Below are 6,000 nucleotides of genomic sequence, written 5' to 3'. Positions count from 1 at the left end.
GGGGGGTCTATGACCTTTTCTTTTCCTTTTTTAAGGCAACTACAAATATTAGGTCCGATGAATGAATGTGTGTGATGGTAAATGTTTAAAGACCTAATAGTGTTCTTGAGAACTTTCAAGAAGATACGTCAGCCATGAGTTTCGCTTTGTTTATGTTGTACACGCTTGTCTCATTGGCCTGGGGCGGTTGCTTAAAAAAAAAAGAACACGTCTGGAGGACGGTCTAAAAGTTGGATTATAGTGACACAATTGAGACAGCTGATGAGGTTGCCCAATCCGTTTTTTTTTTTTTGGATAGGCCTATGCTATTGTGAGCTCTATGTGTGAATTCGGAGGCTGTGTTCTTTCCATGCACCAATGTAGACAATTTCTTACTATCGCGAACTCTTGTCAGGGGAGGTCATTCATTTTGGGTGTCACCTATGACTTGAACAGATAGCCTGCTATGCCACCCGATGTACTATTATTGTTACAGTTTTTAATCAATGCAACTAACATTATGTGTAAAGCGACGCAATATAAACCGTAGCCTATGCCTCCCGTCTGTTATGACATGTACAACAATGTTTTTCACAATTTGCGACGGAAGGTTTTGACTGAGCGTGTTAACAGTTCGCGACATTATTGTTTTATGTTGAGTAAGGGGGTCAGTCGTGTTTATGACGCACAGACAGCCTTGTAGCCTGCTTAGGCCTCACTTTTAACGACAGTAGGAGCGTATGTTGACAAAATATAACCATGCAATTAAAATAGTCAACTTAAAACTTTGCTATTATTAATGTATAGCACAAAACCATAACCAGTAGGCCTACCAGAACCTCGCATATTAGCATCATGATTTGTGTACGTTTATCTATGGCTGATCGTTTTTGCGCTAAGTAGGCTACGCATGTTCTTTCATAGCGCAACACGACCTGTCCCTCACCATATCGCAACTTCTTGTCAACCTTATACAATCTGTTGCTGAAGACAAAAGCGCCCTCTCCAGATTGTCGTTATCAGATGCGCAGACCTCCTGCATGAGCACACACAGTATTGCTGCTCATTGGAAAACTGAGTTGTCTGTAAAACTCAAAATGACCATGTTTTCATTAAATGCGGATGAGGCAACAAATGGAAATATGAACAATATCTAGACTGTTCTGATTCGTTACTTTGATGAGGAAATGTGAAGTCTTGCATAGATTTTACTTGGTGTTGAATTGCATATTAACAAGAAAATAAATCTCCCCTTTAAATACTTTTGGCCTGAAGTAATTAAATAAGAGTGTAGAATAGAACAGCAATGGCTAATCAGCAATGGTCAGGGATGGTATTGAAATATTGTTTTGTTCATCAGGAAAACTCAATCGCAATCAAGAACACTCTCAATTCGCTTATTCACATGGCGGCCATTGGCGGCTAAAACGAGGCTACAGGGTACACAAACCATAGGATTGTTATGTTCTATGCATTCACCTGTAGGTGGCATTAATTATATAGTAACTTAAGAGTACCCTGTAGCCTCGTTTTGGTGTTTATTTGGTGCTTTATTTTTCTGTTTGCATCTTTTTGTACATTATAAACCAATAAGTCGCGACCGCAAAAGGGGTGCTATCTCTATAGGTAGATATGAACAACGTATGACTTATGGCCTGAAAAAAGTTTTTTTTTTTTCACTTTAATCAACTAGGTTCTATTCCGTGTAAATTTGTCCATGAAGCAGGACATTCAGTCACGTTACTACCGCGACAAATCTTTGCGTTGCCACTGCACTGCTGTCATGTTCATGTTGGCATGTGCAAACACTTGTAAACAGTAAATATTTGCAGGGATGGATTACTACACGGGCCTACTGGGCCCATGCCCAGGGGCCCAAGCGGTCAGGGGACCCTGAAGCTCAAGCCTTTGCATGGAATCATTGCTTCAATATCAACAAATCAGGATGTAGGCTATGAATCTGATTGAATTTAGTATTGGCCATCCCCAAAATGCACCAGAATACAGGAAATCACATCAAACAAATTAAAACATTTCTGGGGGAGGACCCCCAAAACCCCCTCCCACATATACGACAATTAGTGGGGGGCCCTTAATACATCTGGGCCCAGGGGACCGAAAGTTCATAATCCGCCCATGATTATTTGAGGTTTAATCTTACCTTTAATATTATTTATTCTATCCGAATGGGTGCGATGTAGGTATTAAATTTCATCTGAAGTGGTATTAAAAGGTCTTAAAAAGTCTTAAATTTAGGTCTGACAATTCTGGGGGTACCCTGATCAAAATAAACTACAAAATACAGTAACCATATTATGTATCAAAATAAAATACTGTATTTTTGTATTTAGAAAATACTCAAAATACTTTTTTCAAGGAAGTAGCCTATAAAAGCACTGCAAAAAAAAGCTTTTTAATATCCCAAACATTTAGCCTATTAAAACTATATAGTAAAAAACAATAAAATTTGGCCCATCATACCAAATAGTATTACCGTATGCAAGTTCATGTAGTGTGATCAGAAGAATAATTCAAGAATTTACATTTTCATTTAGTCATCTAGCTGATGCTTATCCAAAATGACTGACAGAGCTCTCAATTAACCACATTATAATCAATAGGCCAAAATCATAATTGTGTATCTGTGCCGAATTTCGTAATTCAAGTCCAGTGCAGAACTGAATAAGAAAATCACAAGGCTATGTATCTTGAAGTACCAGTTGAACACCTTGTCAGTAAGTAGATGTGGTGGTTGCATAAAAATGTGAGTAGGAGGACTGTAGGAAGGAACTAGATGGCAAAATGACCCACCGCTTGATTACAGCTACTCAGGGGCGTGCAGAGACCTTTGAAGGTGCAGGGGCTCAAATCTAAAAAAAGGGCACATGGAACAGACGTTTCAGAAAACATGTTAACTTTATTTAAAACTTAATTTTGATTACAATCCAATAGAGAATAAATATAGGCTACATGCAAATTACATCTAAATAAAACATCTTCCATCTTATTGATTAAATTCAAAGCTAATTTTAGCCTAGAAATCTAGACGCACCCTAGCGGCAGCAAATACGTTATTGCCTAGTCTGGCTTGTCAGGCTATAATTTTAATGTTTATCACAGTGAACTACCACCATTAGCAAGCTGGTGTCTTGCAGATTCACGTGCTGTGCGTGAGTGAAATGACGCATAATGTAGCCTAGGCCTACTGTAAACAGAGAACAACGTGTGGAATTGGGTTAGTTAAACAACTACAGTAGCCTATGTCGTCGGCTTATGACGATTTAGAAAAGGTTTGCCTACTCTGTTTTAGGAACTAGGTCTACTACTATAACATAGTAACCTAAACAGAATATGTTATGAACGTTCAGCCTTTGATTTTCGAAGCTGCCAGGTTATTGAAATGGATGGACCATGACGGGTTTGATAGCCTACTTCATTAAACATAAAACAACTTTAAACATTTTATTCTCTATCTCTAAGCTGAATACTATTGCATGTTCAGATAGGCTAACTGCCAAGTGACCTTACCGTGCTCCCAAACGTCTCCTGCAGCACTGTGCCTGCGTGCACCTTCTGAGAGTTCACTGAATGTATGACGTCACGGATTGGTGGCCGCAAGGCATTTCAATTAACAGACAATTGTTATTTTTGTACATTTCTAATTTCATAAACTATTAATGAGACATTTTAGGGAATATTCACGTTGAAACTAGCGGAAGTATTAAAAATTTTAAAAAGTAAAAAACTGGTCTTGTCAAAAGGGCACTTGGACATCAAAGGGGCAAAAGGGCAGGTGCTAGAGCCCCTGTAGCCCCCCTTCTCTGCACGTGCCTGCAGCTACTCAGAGCACTGTATGGATTCTAAACTTTGGCTTTCATACCAAAACACCAGACCATGACTGTAGAACGAGACAGTATTGTGACACATACAGTAGACCAGCTTGCTGCCGGTGCTGATCGCCTATACCACCAATCAGCACACCTGTAAACAAAAAAAAACAACAGCCTGGGGGGCAAAGGGCTGAAGCCCAGAGGATCATGACACTATCCAAATTTTCACAAAAAAATATGGATACAGTCTGAATCTGCCAAGAATGGGCACAGTCTTGAACAAGGTCTAACAGACAAGCTAGAGAACTAACAAGTTACACTCTAAACTCCACAAATATTCAACAAAAACGATGCCAAAGAACATGGTTTAAATTCTAAAACAACAAGCTCACATGTCAAAGAGAGAAAGAGAAACTCTTAAAAAGGTACTATATCCTTGTGTGTTTTATGTTTACTATGCTTTATTGCCCTTATATGCTTTTATTAACTATTACTGTTTGCTTTTGTTTATGTAAAGCACATTGACCTCTGTGTAATGAAATGCGCTATATAAATAAACTTGACTTGACTTAACAAAGAGCAAAACAAGGACAAACAATGATAGTCTTTGGCGACCTCTAGTGGCCAACAAGTAGTCTGGCTCGTGGCAGTACTTCTCTCTGTGGATTATTATGACCACTGCGCAGCGAAGCGGCGGTCATATAGGTTTAGTCAGATTTTTTTTTTTTTCGCATGTCCAAATTTCCGTCAAGGATTAAGACCGCATAAGTAAGACCGGGGTACACAAAACTTGGTGGGCATGTAACCCCACATGGATAGCATGGAACCATCGTTTTTCGTTTTGATCTGTAGCCCCCCCGCTGGACTGGACCCCCCGAAAGGAGGGTAGGGCAGACACAGTTTTCTGTGAATATCTCGAGAACCGTAGGGTTTAGGAGGACCATTTTTTTTGTATGTTGATCTCAAGGGGCCATGTCAACCCATTCCATAACCACTCATTTCATGTATAGCGCCACCTAGTTAAACACAAAAAAGTAAAAATGAGGTGTTAAATCGCAGGTATCTGTGACCTAACATAGTCAAAACTGCACGAAATTGGAAGTGTAGGATCATTATGACACCCTCTGAATGCACGCCAAGTTTTGTGGAATTCCGCTCATGGGGGGCCATACAATAAATTAATTTATGTTACTATACACCAACTGGCCTGTAGGTGGCCGGAGACAGTTTTCTGTGAATATCTCGAGAACCGTAGGGCCTAGGAGTGTTATGTAAGTTGGTGCATAGAAGAACACGGCAACACAGAGGTATAAAGTTATCCACTTTACTGAACTCTTAACTCTACAGTCTTACATTGTTCTCTGTAACTCTCCTGCGTCACACTTGCCCCCCTGACCCTTTGCGTCATCAGTCACAAACTAATCCACACAACATCCCCCTTTGTCAGAACTATCTATACAAGATATGATTAACATTATCTCAGTAACACACATGTACTTTGGAAACTTTGGAAAATCAGAATTACTCAAAAATCTAAAAACTCAATAAACAACATTACTTTGGTTTCTGTTCTTACTGTAAAGCTCTTCTTTCAGCTCTATAAATCAAGTCTCTGAGGTTTAACTATTTCTCTGCCACTCCTGGTTCTGGTGGCAGACTCCGAGTGATCAGGTGACAGGTGTGGCATTGGAGGGGCCTGCCGTGAAGGTGAGTGTTCTTGTGCAGGAACCTCTGAAGTTTCTGGTTGACTGACTGGGTTTTGCATAGGAATGAGGTGTTTTCTGTTCCTAAGCATTACTCCCTGTGGTCCTTCCACTAGATAAGATCTCGGGGCCGCATGGGGTGACATAACAGTCCCTTGAGCTTTTACATCAGCCATCCACACCTCAGTGCCTGATGAGAGTGGGCACAGGTCATGAGTGCGGTGTCTTTTGTTGAACACTGCAGCATCCTTTTGTCTTCTTTCTCTTTCCAATGCAGCTATCTTTTCTCTGTCTGGGAGCTCTGGAAGCAGCGTTGAAGGAAACTGAGGAACTCTTGTCCTGAGCCTACGCCCCATCAGTAGCTGTGCTGGGCTATACCTATTGGCCAGTGGTGTTGCTCTATAGGCAAGCAGTGACAGGTAGGGGTCTTTTGCCTTCTTCAGCATATTTTTCACAGTCTGGACATGACGCTCAGCTTCACCATTACT

Source organism: Alosa pseudoharengus, unplaced genomic scaffold (assembly GCF_046254945.1).
Source record: "Alosa pseudoharengus isolate Yale_2024_CS ecotype anadromous, Long Island Sound unplaced genomic scaffold, YU_APseudo_1.1 YU_APseudo_1.1_scf_14, whole genome shotgun sequence".
Taxonomy (NCBI): Eukaryota; Metazoa; Chordata; class Actinopteri; order Clupeiformes; family Clupeidae; genus Alosa; species Alosa pseudoharengus.
This window is presented reverse-complemented; position numbering follows the sequence as displayed.